General features: G+C 34.9%; 1 pseudogene; it reads left to right on the plus strand.

The window, feature by feature from the left end:
- The window catches only part of LOC111719989, a 32748-nt pseudogene extending 15463 nt beyond the window's left edge, over positions 1-17285 (plus strand).
- The last annotated feature ends 507 nt before the right edge of the window (positions 17286-17792 follow it).

A 17792-nucleotide genomic window follows, 5' to 3' on the forward strand; every position in this document is an offset into this window, starting at 1 on the left:
AGCTTTTTATTTACAAGATATATGCATAGGTAATTTTTCAGCTTTGACATTTGCAAATCCTTTTGTTCCAACTTTTTCCCTCCTTTCTCCCACCTCTTTCCCAAGATGGCAGGTTGACCAATAAATGTTAAATATGTTAAAGTATAAGTTAAATACAATATATGTATACATGTCCAAACAGTTATTTTGCAGTATAAAAAGAGTTGGACTTTGAAATAGTGTACAGTTAGCCTGTGAAGGAAATAAAAAATTCAGGCAGACAAAAATAGCAGGATTGGGAATTCATTGTAGTGGTTCATAGTCATCTCCCAGAGTTCTTTCCCTGGGTGTAGCTGGTTCAGTTCATTACTGCTCTATTGGAACTGATTTGGCTCATCTCATTGTTGAAGAGGGCCATGTCCATCAGAATTGATCATCATATAGTATTGTTGTTGAAGTATGTAATGATCTTCTGGTCCTGCTCATTTCACTCAGCATGAATTCATGTAAGTCTCTCCAGGCCTTTCTGAAATCATCCTGCTTATCCTCTATCTTTCAAAGAAGAAATTATCATTACAAAATTCTTTTATCTTGTTAACTTGAATATCTTCTTTGATACTTTAGATAGATAATGTTCACCTAGTTTTAATGTTATTTTAATGTACCTTGATTGATTCTTTGTATCTGACAGCAATTATTTATCAACTATTTATCTAGGTGGGATGGGAAAAATATTGACTGCAGAATAAAAAGAAATGGGTTCAAATCTGTTATCTTTTGGAGAGATTATTTAACCATCCTCACGTTGGTTTCCTCATCTCCAAAATAAAGGTGATAAATCATAAAGCTTTTGAAATTCTATTCAGTCCTAGATATGGAATATTAAATTCTTATGAACTTCCTTTTCCCTTCTGATACACATAGCAAGTAAAATAGCAGTCTTCTGGGTATTGATGTACTTATAACTTTTCAGTATAGGGGAATACCTTCCCCCAGAGGTTGAAAACAGGGTTAAAGAGCCACCTTTGTTTTGTTTTGCTTAGTGTCTAAATAGACCTTGGAAGCTGGCTCAGAAAGGGTAGAGACATATATACATCCATTTTATATTATTTTTCTTGCCCCATGTTTGTTATTTTGGAGACAATAGAGTAGGCAGTGAAACATCCAAATAGTAATATAGTATTAGGTGGGTTTCTTTTTCTTTTTGAAAGAAGTACACATTATTATTTTTTTTTTAGCACTTACTGATTTTTTTTTTGAATTACAAATTCTCTTTCTCCTTCCTGCACATTCCTCACCCACTGAAGAAGGCAAGGAATCTGATATCAATTATAAATGTGAAATCATGAAAAAAAATGACTATGTTAGCTGTGTTACAAAAAGAAAAGTATAAAAAATAAAGAAAGTTTAAAAATTATGTTCAATTTGCATTCAGATTTCACCAGTTTCTCTCTGTAGTTGGATGGTATTTTTCATCATGAGTACTTTGGAATTGTCTTGGATCATTGTATAGTTCAGAGTAGCCAAGTCTTCGAGTATTGTTACAACATTGCTGTTACTGTGTATAATTTTCTCTTGGTTCTGCTTCATTTGTTTTATATCAGTTCATAGAAGTCTTCCCTTTTTTTTTCTTGAACCATCTTGGATATTATTTGATTGTTATCATAATAATAACAATTCTATACCAGAACTTGCTTAACCATTCCCCAATTGATGGGCATCCCTTCAAGTTCCATTTCTTTGCTACTACAAAATAAAAGACATATCTAAATAAACAAAAATTCCCAACATCTACATGTATTTTTGGCCTATAGATACTCTTTATTTTTCTTTGATATCTTGAGAATACAGCCTAGTAGCAATATTTCTGGATCAAAGGATATACATAGTTTTATAGATCTTTGGCTATTTCCATATTATTCTCTAGGATGATTGAATACCAACTCTACCAACAATGCAATAGTGTTCTAATTATTCTGCATCTGCTCCAACAAATGTCATTTTCTTTCTCTATCATATTAACCAATATAATAGGCATGAAGTAGCAACCTTAGAATTGTTTTAATATGCATTTCATTATAAACTAGAACATTAAAAAATGTAATTATAATTTTTTTCTAAAAACTGCCTCTTTATCTTTTGAACATTTATCACATGGATAATACCTCATATTTTTTATAAACTCGGTTGAATATATTTGAAAAATGAAACTTTATCAGAGAAACTTGATGTTAAAAAATCTCATTTCTCTATTTTTCTACTCATCTTAACTTTGTTTTTGCTTGTGCAAAACTTAAAAAAAATTAATATAATTAAAATTATCAATTTTACCTCTTATGATCTTCTACTTTTCTTGTTTGGCTATAAATTCTCCCCTTATCCATAGATTTGAAAACTCCTCTGATTTATGTATGACATCCCCCTTTATGTTTAAATCATGTATCTTAGATTAATTTCCTTTTGGGGATATTCTTATCCCCCCATATCCCAGTCCATCATCCTTATGACAATATAGTGAAATCTTAGGTCTACTATTTTTTTTTCTATTTTCACAGCACAATCCATTTTATGGTTATTTGATCATTTTCAGTCATGTCTAATTCTTCATGATCCTATTTAGAGTTTTCTTGGCAAAAATACTAGAGTATATTTGCCATTTGCCCAGGACTACAAAGCTTCTAAGTGGTTAGGGCAGAGTTGAACTCACAAAGATGAGTTTTCCTGACTCCAGACCTTGTACTCTAACCACTGTGCCACTTAACCCTTGCACAATTCATATTGACATTTAAATTGATGGAGTATGTGTGTCCTTTGAGGACATCATAAAGCCTTGTGACACTATTCCCTTAGATCTATAACTTCCTAAGAACGCTTAAGCTGAAGGGATCTGACACCTTACTATGTTTAAGTTATTTGCTAAAGTCATAAACTGTATTTTGAGTATTTATAACTTTGTGGTTCTAAACTGTAAAAGAAGGAATACAAAATTAGCCAACTCCTCTTATTACTTATTAGTTGGGAGATTGAGTAATTGAAAAAAAAATCTTGGAAAGCTGTTTTCACTTTCAGTGCTCAATTCTTAAATTATTCTTCAAATTATTCTAATACATTCACTGAAATCCCTGGTCTCTTAGTTACTGCATCAGTAACTACATGATACTTAAAAATAATAACCATAAAAATAACAATTAGGGGCCGCTAGGTGGCGCAGTGGATAGAGTACCAGCCCTGAAGTCAGGAGGACCTGAGTTCAAATTTGACCTTAGACACTTAACACTTCCTAATTGCATGACCCTGGGCAAGTTACTTAACCCAAATTATCTCAGCAAAACAAATAAATAAATAATTAACATTTATATAGGATTTGGAAAATCCTTCACAAATATCTCATTTTATCCATATATGTATTTCCTTATGAAACCCATTTTATTCCCATTTTACAGATGAGGAAACTGAGGCATAAACAAAATTTTAATATATTATTTTACATATCATTTCTATTGATATCAACATCCCTCTGACACCATTGCTTTGATGGAGTGAACAAGAACCCAGCAAAAGACCATGTCTTTGGTAGCTAATGAACCCTAAGGAGGGACATTGAAAGGAGGAGGCTTTTCTTGAATTTAAGTAGAAGTTAAGTGGTTCTTTGTTGAAATGGGCACTTTGTAGGGAAGGGCATTGCCAGGATTATTTTGTCTTTAGTGGGCTTTTGTTGTCCTTAAAGTGGACCTTTGTTATAGCAGGCCCTTCTTGAATTTCTTGCATTGTAATCCTTGAGGTTATTCCTTGATTATAAGACCCTACCTATCCATTTTCAATCTGGAGTTCCTTAGGAGCTCTATTGTCTTATGGTGTCTTTCCCCTTGTTAATGATGGAACAGCCTGTATCTTTCCCCTAATTAATTGCTAGCTCCCTTTTGGAAGCCCACCAGTCAATGGCATAATAATAAAATCTTTGCCTGTTAATTTGGAGATGGTCTAAGCCTATAAATTCTTTTGAGACACTTCACAACACAGATGAAAAACCTCAATATATTTTGGGGTTCAACCTTGAACCTAATTAATTTCACTATCTACTTTTTTACAGAAGTCTTTGATAATGAGGTACTCCTTCTGCTTGCCAAAGTCACTCCCTCTATGTGCATCCTTTGATTGGGACTGACTGGGTGAAGCTTTCTCAAAAAATCTATGAGACTAGGTCTGAATCACATGATCCCTATTCCCAGAAGTCTGCAGAGCTAGAAGATCAGTTCTTGGGCCCAGGTTGTAGGAAATTACATGATCTCTAGGCCTAGAGGTCTCTAAAGGCCCAAACCCTAGATCAGTGACAGAAGTGACAGGAAGTGATGTGACCCACAGGAAATAGACAACATTGGTGACCATCGGTCAATGATGGTTACTTCCTTTTAACCTATCCAATGAAAAGAGTCTTTTGCTATTTAACCAGCTTTACTGCTTCCGGATTGTCAGGTTGACCACAGGTTGGGAGCTGAGATGCTTCCCAGGTGTGCTGGAGTTTCTCCCTGCAGGGAATATATAAATGCTTTCTCTTTGCACTTGAAGATGTCTCTGATTAGTTAATTTGGGGAAAGGAGTCTAAGCGCCCATCCCACACATCTGGATACCATTGTCTTCCAGCTTCTCTAGCATATTACCCCAATATAATTCCCACATTTCCTGTTATCTTTGATTTCTCCTTACTTACTGCCTTTTCTCTGATTCCCAGAAATTCATCCACGCCGTTCTGTTTTCCACCATACGTGTCATTTCTGACTGGATGTGTCACTTCCTTTTAGCTACACTGCTTGAGAAACTCTCTGTAATCAGTAGATAACTTCTCAGTCTATTTGGCTGAATCTTGATCCAGCTAACTCTAACTTACTACAGATATGCCCCAAGATTTTGTCTTTAGCCATTTTCTTCTTCCTTATTCTTTCTTCCATGAGGACATCATGAATTAACATTAGGTTCAATTATAACTGAATGCAGATTAGCATGAGATCTAGGGGGAGGAGGGAAGGAATGTATGGCCTGTGGGCCATATAAGGTCCACAAAATCATTTCCTAAGGCAACCACAGGTGATGATGAACTGAAGGCTAGGTACAATCATTGCCCACTGCTTGAGTTCCCTAAATTGATAATTTTGTATGGCCCATAAATGGCCCTTGGCAGAAAAAAAAAAAACTTTCCGCTACTGATCTAGGGAAATCCTCTCTTCACTTCCTCTCTCTTTATTTCCTATATCTCATTACTAATTGTTGGACACTTTAACCTGAATGTCCTTTACTACATCAACCTTAAATATGCAACATGGAATTCATTACCATTCACCCAAACTCCCCCTCTTCTGAACTTCCTTATTACACTTGAGAGCATCTCCATCTTTCCAGTGACTAAGACTAGCATTCTCCTTGGAGTGTTCACTTCTCTTTTATTTAGCATACATATCCAATTTGTTAACAAATCTTTTAATTTCTTTTTCTGCAACATCTTTTGAAGTTTCACACATTTTTTTTTTGTTCATGTAGTCAACTACTACATGAACTTTCTTTCAGGCCCTCATCACTCATTTCAAAAGAAACCTCTTGCTTTCCACTAATTATGTAATATTTTTTAGATTCTAATCAATGATAGAGATGATTATATAAAGCTCAACAAAAAGTTCCCCAACTGGAAAGTTTGTGTCATGTAACAGGATAAGAAGATAGCATATTGGTACTTGATGTACGTTCAAATGAAAGAAAACTAGCCCTATTTGTTTCACTTCACAAAATTTTTCATTTATTTCAGCTAAAAGATGAAAGAAGTAATTGTTTTTCAAAACTTTCCATGCCGAGTTTGAATTTGTCTAACTGAGTTCATACCACAAACTCTGTTCAACATGTTTGATCTGCCTGACAACTCAGGCATAGTGAAGCCACAAAATTCTCATAGTGTCTTCTACAAAATGACACTTTTTATGTGTGTTTATAAATGAAAATACATTTCAGGCTAAAAAAAAATACAAGTTAATGAAAGTAAATTTTTCTTTATAAGCAAACCATTAAATAATTTTATAATTTTATGTCATAGTATTCTAATGTGGCAAAGACTTTCAGATTGTTATAATAATTGCTCTTATATAAGTGTAAGGTACAATTAAATTTCAATTGGCTCTAATACCCTTATATAACCAAAGCAACACTGAATATTCATGCGCTAACTATGTTCTGTGCATGTGGGACCACATAAGTAACTTGCTGTAGATGACACTTTTCCACTCGATATCACTCTACTTTAATTACAACACAGGTTGTCACCGCCCCTTGACTTCTCAGGAAAACCGAGAGCCCTTAGGGGAGATGGGGAGCCGAATCACATATTATTAACAGATTCCCTCTGAGCTGAAGGGTCTTATATCTCACTCAGAGTCCCTCCACTATCTGTGGCCCTCTACAAGTATTCCCTTAATGTCTTAATTTATGATCCATATCCTGAAATAACATAATACTTTTTTTCATCTTGACGTAGAATCACAAATTATTAAATGGTTCCCCAGTGTCTGACTATAATTTTTGAGAAAAAGCTTCTAGAAAACTATCAATTCCAAGGGAATTTTACAGATGTTAAATGTTTGCTTTGACTATTTATTACCACTATTTACAATTTACCTCCTATTTACTTACTGGTATTGAGAGGTAATACAGTGAAATAGATCTTATTTTCTTCTCACAATTTGGCATATTATCTTACACACACACACACACACACATACACACATACATACAAACATGCACCATACCGGAAATGAAGATTTTTCATATTTTACTACTATCATAGGCTAAATTCTAATAGAAAGGGAAAAAAAATTAACTCCAGCTATATATCATCTTATATCAGATAGGTAAATGTGACAGATCATTAAGAAACCTGTATAAACTAATGGGACCTGATATGTCATACTCAAAGCCCAGCTTGATCCTTATGTTAAATGAATAAATATCTATATAAAGTCTTAAGCAGGAAATTCCATTACTTCAAACAAAGCTTTTAATAATAGCCTAAACCAAAATTTTACAAGTTCTAAGATTTACCTAGGGATAAAGCTACCTTTTTTTTTTTTTTTTTTTTTTAAATATAATTCATTTCACCTAGGCATTTGGAAAGTACTGTGATTGAATTAATTTTTTAAAGATATAAATGACTGGTTCAACAACTCATTCTTCAACCTTCTAATGAATATTTCATTTATTAAGAGGTTTATTATTTCAAAGGAATCTCTAATTTATGAAATTTCAGGCAATATGAAAGACAGGTAGGTTTTTCTGGAATTACTCTGCGGTAGATGGACCTTGCTGGAAATTTGCCAGAAGTGGTAGTTTGAATGAATGTGGATTATGGAGATGTGGAAGTTTTAGAAGGAGCATGCACTTTGCTACTCTATCTTTGCTTCTTCAAAGATAGTCTCTTCAGCACTGATTAGAAAAATCTAATACATGCTCCCTCCCTATGACCATTCTCTACCCTTAAACATTTTTTTCTTGGAGTAGAGCTTACCTACATACAAGGTATAGTGCCCTTAATGTAAGGGGCCTCAAATTTCATATTTATATGTAATTAAAAGTTATCATTTAGCTTCAAAAAGCTTGCAGCTTGACTCAGCATAATATTGATAATAAAAATGAATTTGAATCTTGCCATATCTATTTGCTTCTTTTCTTCTGCTTACACATGTCAACTTATGCCCCATCCACAAAAACAGAAGCAGAAAAAAAAATTACTTAATTCAAACATCCCCATCCTCTGTGTTTCTATATCTAGCCAGCATTTCTCAACTGAACATGCTGAGAAAACTGTCTTATCTAGGTATTGCTACTTCTCTCATTTCTTTTGTTGTTTCACTGTCATTCTCTTGGATGAAATAATTGATTGTTTCTATGATTTGTGGTTTGACCCACTCATTTTTAAGGATTAGATTATATCATTTCCAATTAACTTTTAGTCTATTTTTTCCATGGTCCTTTATTACATGTAATTTTTATTACATTATAATCTGAAAAGGAGACATTTATTATTTCTGCCTTTCTGCATTTGATTGTGGGGTTTTTATGCCCTAATACATGATTGATTTTTGTGTAGGTGCCATGTCCTTCTCTATATCTTTATCCCCATTCAGTTATCTCTAGAGGGCTATCATATCTGAGTTTTCTAAGATTCTATTCCCTTCATTAGCTTCTTTCTTATTTATTTTGTGTTTAGTTTTATCTAATTCTGAGAGGGGGAGATTGAGGTCCCCCATTAGTATAGTTTTGCTGTCTATTTTTTCCTGTAACTGACTTCTCTAAATATTCCCTTCAATGTCCATGTGGTATCTTGAAAATGTTAGATTTAAGCACAGAAGAACTGAGCAAATTCATGTTTTCTGAGCGCGCTTCAAATTTTTTTTTCATTACATGTTATTTTGGTACTTGTCTAAAATTAGATTGTTTTGATTGTGTTAAGAATGACTATGTCTTTAACATGAATACATTTTGGATTTTTATCAAATACTTTTTCTGCATCTATTAAATTATAAAAAATAATTTTCTCTGGTTAAGCAGAAAGCATTCCTGACTCTGGTACTCACAACTTATGTAACCTGGCATAAACTGTTCAACCTTTCTGGATCTCAGTGTCTTTATCTGTAAAAATAAGAAGATTGGTCTAGATGCTCTCAAAAATCCATATTAAACATTAATTCTCCTGTACAGCAAAACCTGAGCCAGACAGACTTGTTCCCCATACCCAGACCATTTTTAATGAAAAAACTACTCCCATTCCAAAGTGGGCACTGCTAATTTCCAATCAGTAATATAAGAATGATGCATCATCATCATTTGCACACTTTTGAAAGCTGTGTCACATCAAACTAATCAAAATAAAGTTATTTCCTATTTTTGTCCTAAATAGAAATAAATCTTAAAGATCTGAGTTGAATCTGTGAGCTTGTATTTTAAGATCTTTTCAGATTTTAAAATCCTCCTAATTATGAACAAAATTTTACATGGGTGATTAGAAGTATACTTCACTTGCTATGAAAATCAATGATTTTCTTGTTTTCAATAAATTCTTATAAGACTATGTATGAAAAAAAGGCCCTTCAAAGTTTATTTTATAAAAATGTTTTCCCTTTGAAAAATGTTATGATTCAAACAAGACAATTTATTCTTAACATTTATTTAACTGTGTTATCAACATTGAATGATAAATAAAGAAGATATTGTTGGCAGTCCATGTTTGGAATATGGGCCTTTGAAATCTATTTGTTTCTGTGAAAAAGGGTGAATGAATGTAGCATTCATAGTTTAGGAAATAACTTTTTGTCCTCTCTGAAAATGTAACTTCCCACTAATGAAGATTTTCATTTAAATTTTCTTAGAACTTCAAAATTTTATTTTCTTAGACCTTGAAACTTCCTCATCTACAAAATCAGTAGGAATTACATTTTTCAAGTTCTCACAGCATAATTATAGAGATATTCATGTTTTTCCAAGAAATGAAACAAAATGAATATAGATTAGACTTTGTTTTTCCATGGAATATATCAGATCATAGATTTTGGAAAATCAAACTTGAGAACAACTTGCCACCTACATCAGAATCCTGAAGAGTCATTGCATTATATTGTTACAGTAACAAAGGAACAGAAAGATCTTTTCTTCCTATTGTCCTCCTCCCCAGTCTACATTGACTTACTCTATCTCAGAACTCTTTACACACTTTTATCTCACAAGCTAGATAGAGACTGATTTAGATATTGACACATCTGTGCATTTTTAAGGCTTTATTCCTTTCAGAAGGGAATGAGGTGGTTACTCTCCCTCATACTTGTCACATTATATAATTATGTTTGTGCTTGAAGTTAATGGAATCAGGAAATATATTTGGAAGATTAAAACTCCATTACAAGGAAGAGCATGTGAACACATGACCACCTCCTTGACTTTCTAACTGGGATAGTCTTATATATCCTAATGAGCCCCAAATCCCAGTCTGAAGTTTATATCTCTGCCCCATGACTGCAGAACAGAATGTTGTAGGTCAGAAATAGAAATGGACTTTGAAGACATAATATTTATGTGACTGGGAACAAGAGGAGTTCAAATAGGAAAGCCTGCTCATTCTCCATCCTTTATCAACTACAGTAGAATTTGAGGGCAAAGGTGTTCTGAGCAGCCTGCTGAGATGGTAAAAATATATTACACAAGATAAAAGAAATCATGCTTGGTCCACTCACTTTTGGGTAGTGAAAACATACTATACAAGGTTAAAACAATCTTTCAAAATGGGAGGAGGGGAGAGAGAGACACAGAGAGAAAGAGAGACAGAGAGAGATAGATAGAGACAGAGACAGACAGAGAGAGGAAGAAGAAAGGAGGGGAAAGAAATAGAAATAGAAAAGAAAATTAATCTATCCATGGATCTTTTTTTGTCTTCACAATACCAAATTAACATTTTTCATTACTGAATTTCTCCTCTACTATATGGACTAGTTGCTGTTTTGAGATTCTGTAGCTATAATGCAGTGTACATCAGAGAACTATATAAGCATCACTTAAATCATTAAAAATGATTCAGCATTAGAGTATTATTCATTCGTGTTCATTCATCTATTCACTCAAGACTGAGCACCTACTTGATAGTAGCACTTTGCTAAATACTGTATTAAAATGGAATTCAGTCCCATAGGATGGAGGCACTGAATGGGATGTACCCTGAAGACATTATTACCAAAGTATTATAGACGTTAATGACAACATGAATCATTTAAGTTGCTTGGTTCCAATTCATTACTTGTATCTCAAATCAGAACACTTAATGTTTGGTCTGTGGTATATCTGAAGTCTTGGGATTTCCCTTTAGAAGTTAAAAACTGTGTGTGTGTGTGTGTGTGTTCTTGCTCCTGCTCGTGCTCGTGTGTAGAGGGGCAGGGAGGGTTAGTATTAATCAGACTGATTGAGAACATACTTCCCTGGGTCTATTTAATTTTCTATTTGAAATTATGCTTGATCTAAAAGATCAGAGATAGAGCTATTCAAAACAGAATATTACCCAGGGACACTTTCTAGGTTTTATATGCACATCATGAAAATGTAATTTTGGATATGAATCTACCTCATCAGGGGAAACATGGTCACATTAAGTCCTTGAGCAAATGAGTGTCAGCTTGTCAGTTTTATGTGACTTAGATTTTGCCATCTTGTGGCTGTTATATTTGAATATAAATAGTAATTCATTATGGAATAGAAGGCTGGCCTGGAAGGGTAGCTTAAGGTATAAATACTCGATTTTTGGTTTTGACATTTGATCCCTCCAGTTTCATAGGTATATAGAATTCCTAGGGAGTACAAACCTTCTGCCAAATAAATAAGAAACTTCTCTGCAACTTGTAGCCATCAAAATTTAATAGGGGCATTGAGAACCTGTGTCTGAGGCAGTTATTGAACACAGGTTTTCTTTTTTCTTTTTTTTTAATTAAAGCTTTTTATTTTTCCAAACATATGCATGGATAATTCTGCAACATTAACCCTTGCAAAACCTTGTGTTCCAATTTCCCCCCTTTTTCCCCACCTCAAGTGGCAAGTAGTTCTATATATGTTAAACATGAGCCCAGGTTTTCTTGGCTCCAAGAGTGGCTCTCTACTCACTATACCACCTGGCTGCTTCTTTCAGTAGATAAATATTGAACTCAAATCTCAGTTATGAATGGCCCTTTTCTAACAGAGTTCCTATGTAAATGACAAAGCAAATCATATTTGTTTTCAGAAGCAGTTAAGCTTCAATTATCTAGATGAAAACAATTTTTAATCTGTCTTTGTACATTTTCTGAAACAAATCAGTTTGCCAAAATTGACATTTGTGAGCATATCAAACTACTTACACAAATTGTGTTGAAGGAGCCTCCAGCAGTATAGAAACACTTATTTGCATATAAGTATTTACCATGCTAATTGAAAAGTTTTTCATTAAAGTAGGTCCGATTAATTACTGAGCACTTGCAATGTGCCAGTCACTGAAGGTTCTGTGACAAAAAAGGCAAAGTCTTTGCCCATGAGAACTTATATTCTATAGGAGACATAACCTGTCCATATAGGGATCAAAAGATCTGGATCCAAATCCTGACTCTTCACTAGCAAGTCATTTCATCTCTCTGAACTTCAGTTTTGCAATCTGCAAATTGGAGATGACATTTGCAAACTTATTACAAAAAAAACTGAAGTAGCTAATGAATGTGACAGTGCTTTGCAAATATAGATGTTTAATAAAAACATTTCAAAAACCTAAAGCAATTTATATTTACTTACCCATTTGGAGAGAATACAAGAAATAAGACAGCATTTTATTATAATAGATGAAATTCTATTTGTCATATGTATTTGAAGTAATAAAACTTTATTTAAAAAAATATTTTGTGTTGGGACTCACCATGAAGACCGGTCTTCTCCATCAAGAATCTATTGTTGCTGCTGTTCAGTCATTTTAGTCAGACTCTTTGTGACCCAAATTGGGTTTTTCTTGGCAAAGATACTGCAGTGATTTGCCATTTCCTTCTCCACTTATCTTGCAGATGAGGAAACTGAGGCAAAAGGGTTAAATGATTTGTCCAAAATCACAGTTAGTAAGTATCTGAGGCCAGATTTGAACTCAGGAAGATAAGTTCAGACCTGACATTATATCTACTTCACCATCTAGCTGCCCTCATAGTCCATAATGAATTTAATCTACAGAGACAAAATCATATAATTTTAGACTTTGAAGAGACTTTTCAGGTTATCAAGTCTGAACTATATTTGACTCCCTTCAATAACAACTCCAGCAAATGGTTATTCATTTACTATAATGAGATTTTATTTGTATCAAAATTAAAATGAGTTCTTTGAATTCCTGTTAGAATCCTATTTGCATTTTTCCTTCATTTGAAGAGATTAGGTAGCTTAGCTATAGAAAACCTTTAATCAATGCTTATTATTTGATTTAATTTTATATTGTCTGCTCCAGATTTAATATATTATAACTAGATAAGATGTAAAAAAAAATGGAGATAAAAGAAAATACATTCAAATCCCCCCCCCGATGCATATTACCTGTATGATGTTGGGTGGCAGTCTTCATTTCTTTAGATCTTAGATTATTCATCCATAAAATGAGAGCTTTGAACCAGACAGCCTCTGAACTCTCTTCTAACTCTAAATCTATAGTCTTAAATTGATCACTTGGTGGTGCACATATAACAAGGATTGGTGCATATGTTGAATTCATTAGTGTAATTATGATACAAGTTTTCCATGTGGTAGAAGCTAGAGAACCTATTTCTATGAGTTAAGATGGCATGTAATGGAAATATCCTGGAAGACATTTTGTGCATATGCACTCATTTAGTGTAAATGGTTCTAGTCTGCTAAATACCCAGTTACGAGAAATCTTTTGAGTGGCTAGATAGTCAGAAGTGGAAGTGACTTCAAAAGACAATAGTGATTGAGACTCAAGCTTTTTCTCGTCAGCCTCTTTATTTATTTTTTCTTTTCTTTGTGATCTGTTGATCTAATTCCTTGATTGCATTTGGTGAGAGACAATGCTGTAAAGGAAGAAGGTTTGGGATCACTTGACGGTACAGACCTGAGATTTTAGTCTATACTGACATATTTTCTATTTTTAACTAGGTAAATAATTGTGAATTTTGAAATGTTAAAGGTTGGTTTTATAAATGGCCAAACATTCATGCTCTAAGACACAAATAACCTTTGGGAGTGACCTTCAGGTCCCATTCAGTAGGTGAGATGAAGACTCAGGTCACATCTGAATGTAATCTTGGCAGAAGTAATTTAAGAAGAAACTCTGCTAAACTCTGCTCCCCAGGACCAAGTTGGGAAAAGGGGAAATTTACCTTTGGGATGACAAGAGAAATTTTTTCTACTTTCATTTTTACCATATCTTTGGGGGAAAAAAAATCACAGTGTAAAAGGTTAGTTGATGTTGTTATTAGATGGAGCCAAAGACAAGTCTCTTTATTTTTGAAGATGACCATTACATCAGGGAGCTGACATGCAAGTGAATTTTATTGAAGTGAGGGAAGGTTGTGTGATGTCACCAGCCTCACTTTCTCCTCCAGAGCTATCAGGATCCAGTGACAAGATATAGATCAGGATGACTGGAGATGGCCTTGGACAAAATGGGAGACATTGGTCTTTTTAAATTAAGGTGTTTATCAGGTCTCAGTTTCACTGAGGCAATGCCCAATCAGTAATTAAGGCTAGGGAAGGGGCAGAGAATGGTCTTTTATACCCAATCAAAAAAAATGAATCTGGTAGGGGAAGACCCTCAGGGTCTCAGTCTGAGAGTAAGCTCATAGCCTATTTGCTACACATAGATTTTGTTCAATTGCATTCAAATGTATACATTCTAATGTTGTTTTTTAAAATTTCAATTTCACCTTCTCTCCTTTCCTATACATTCATGTGTGCACATATATACACACATACACATACACATACACACACACACACACTTTTAGGTTATTAAAAGCAAGTTTAGTAGACAGAGAAAAGGAATACTTCAGACAATTTATTGGAATTTCATTAAATCACTGGAGAATCTCTTCTGGTATCTTTATGGATAAATGAAAAAAATATAACCCAGATAATAGGATCATTTTATGAATTTAGTCAAATTACTAAAATGAAATTTTAGTAATGGATTGATAGCCCAAAAAGAGATCCTTAGCAATGTGAAAAATGGTTCAATCCTCACTTTAGTCCTGTTGAAAGGACTCAGAGGAAAACATAAATGGCATGCTTATAAAATATGTAGATTGAAATGAAGCTGGGAGAGATAAATTGAATTGCAGAGTCAGGGTCCAAAGTGATATTGATAAGCTGAAATGATGGGCAAAGTGGCAAAAGCTAACCAGATGAAATATAATAGAGATTAAGGTTGTATATTTATGTCCAAAAAAGCTAATTATCCAAGGAGAGGATAAACTAAAAATGTTAGGACAGCAAATTATATGAAAAAAGATCTATTTCTTAAACAACGATAAGCTCAATATGAATCAAAAAAGTGACTTATCTTGTAAGTCCTTCAAGGCAGGCTCTATGCCTTATTTCATTTTTGTTTTCCCAACACCTATACCAGCACATGATAAATGATTGTTGACTAATCAGTCAATTGTGATATGACAGCTTATAAAACTTATACAAGTATGAAGATTTTGGTATCTGAGTCCACATCCTAGGGAATGCAAATAGCACTATAGCAGGTGTTGAAGCTTGTGAGATAAAGCTTGTGAGATATCATGGAGGCAAACTTTTAAAGGGAGAAGAGGACTATAATCAGAATAGTTATTTTTCATAAATCTTTCATCAGTCTCCTGGCTCAACTCTTTGATGTGTTGGTCCATTTAATTATCCCGATTAAAGAAGTCTTACCGGGTCTCTTCTCCCTTTCTTTCCCAGCAAGTTACTGAAGGAACTCTGGGAGGATCCTACTCACAAACAGCTCTCGGACACTGCTATTTCTTTGTTTTTTGTGTTTCTTATACCCCATGTTCGGTTGCCATACGTTTTGAGAGCAACCTGCCAGTGGCTGCTGGAGAGCTAATCAGACCTGTAGAATGGATCTCTTCATGTGAGAGGATGATGATGATACAAGGAGACTGAGAAGCGGTTGCTGTTCTCTGACCTCCTCCTCTTCCCTCCAATTTATTTCATTCCCAATCCACAAGGAACATTTGTGAAGTCTGTTTTGCAACTCTTTCAAGTTTATGATTCATAGCTGTGGAGGCTCTTGGAGAACTGACCTGCCTTTTACCTAGGCATGGTCCTTAACAAAGAGATAGTCCAAAACTAATCTATTGTCCATCACTTCATGTATCAGGGAATCCAATGATTCCTGCAGGGTTTAAAACCCTGCAACAGTCTCATTAACAATTTTTGATGTTCATGAGTAAATTGCCACACACATTGGGTTAACAGCCATGCTTTTTCAGTGGCACATTTAGTCAGAGATGGAATCACCAGATTTTTCCTGGGTCTTCTTCTTTGTTTTGAGGGTCTTCTCTTTTTCCACCTCTTTCTGATGGACAAGACAGATGAGGTTTGTTGGCACTCATCTGATGCCTTCTCCATCTGTAGAGATACAAACAAACCCTCTACCTCAAGCAGTTAACCTATCTGGTCCCTTCCATTCACCACTTTCTGGATCTCGCCACATCACCTGGTGATTATCTAAAGATAGTGGAGCTGCTCACACTGGACACCACCCTTCTGGTGGGTTATAAAACCTGTCTGCCAGAGCCAGTGCATCTTTATCAAAAATCAGAAAATTAATAGTATAAAGAGCTAAATTTAGAAGTTCTCTAGGATTATCTGTGACTCCCCCTTTCTTTTGCTTTTGGAGAAGTGTCTTGATGTCTCTGTTTCTCCTCTCTACTATTGCTTGTCCTTGAGGATTAAAAGGTATGCCAGTGGTTTGTAAAATCCTGATACTGTGCTTATCAGTATGTAAAAGTGTGCAAAATGTTTAGAAGTATATGCAGGTCCACTGTCTGTTTTTGCTTGTGGTACACCCATTTAAAGACTCTCTGGGTTTAACAGTGGCTACCATCATGTCCCAAGTGCTTTTAGCCTGGGGTCCTGGAATCCAGGACCTGTTTCCCCGAGTCACTTTGCATTCTGATGCCCAGTAGAAGCCCTTGTTGCATTTTGGGTATGGGGTTTTGGGTCTTGTTCTCCCACCCTATTCTTTCACTTTATCTTTTTGCCAACATTGAGCTTTCAGATGCCCTGTCTTACCACATTGGTATTGGCTTTACAGATAGAGTGATGTCTTTGATTTAAACATTTCTTTGCAAGATCACCAAGATTCAAATGGGTAAAGTAGGTATGTGAGATCACCAAAGAATCTCACGAAATGGATATTCTCCTTAGGTTGGATGTAGGCCTTAAGGAAAGACACATGTTCAAATTGAGTAGTGGGAATATTACAACAACAAAAAATAGAGGTGAATACTGCCCCCTCTACTTGGGAGGAGTGATTAGTTTCCCCACTTTCATTTTCAGTACCCATTGCTACTCATGTCACCCCACCTACCATCCAGAAATCTAACAAGGCAATGATGCTAATATCCTGTTATACTCTGATTCTTCTGTTCTTGCCTCAAAGACCTGCTCCTGTTCTTGGTCCTGTTCCTGCTTCTTCAATGACTGATCTATGGGGAGATTTCAGTACTACATCCAGTTCTGTTCCAAACTAAATACCACAGCCATCCAACTGGGTCCAATTCTGAGTAGCAGGAATAAACCTGAAGACCAATACAGTTTAAGGGCACTAATTTGAAGGGGGGAATTAGGAAACTCCACCTTTTCTAGAACTGAAATTCCCAAGCAGTCTTTAAAAAAAAACTTTCCTATTCCTATTGCAATCAAGAGCTACCTACCACTGATTCCTTTTTATATAGGTCAGTGAAGATCTGCTAACTAACAAGCCTGAGAGGTGGGTGTGAGCCTACTTGTCACTGAGCATACATTGCTTGTAGGGTCAGGGTCTCTATTTCAAGGGAAGTTTTATCTATACTCACAATAGCTCAACTCTCCTTTTTCAAAGCGTTACCATTTTTCCAAGGCTATCTAGTGCCCATTGCCTTTTTTTGTGGCATTATGGCAGGGTAGTTGAATGGCTTTTCTCTCAAGTAGCAGAGTTGGTAGGTGTTCATCTTTTTAGAGCTCCATTGATTTTTGCTATTGAAGGGACTTAATTCTTTGGATACAGATCTTAAGAAAGAAGGAAATACTGA

Source organism: Sarcophilus harrisii, chromosome 3 (genome assembly GCF_902635505.1).
Source record: "Sarcophilus harrisii chromosome 3, mSarHar1.11, whole genome shotgun sequence".
Classification (NCBI taxonomy): domain Eukaryota; kingdom Metazoa; phylum Chordata; class Mammalia; order Dasyuromorphia; family Dasyuridae; genus Sarcophilus; species Sarcophilus harrisii.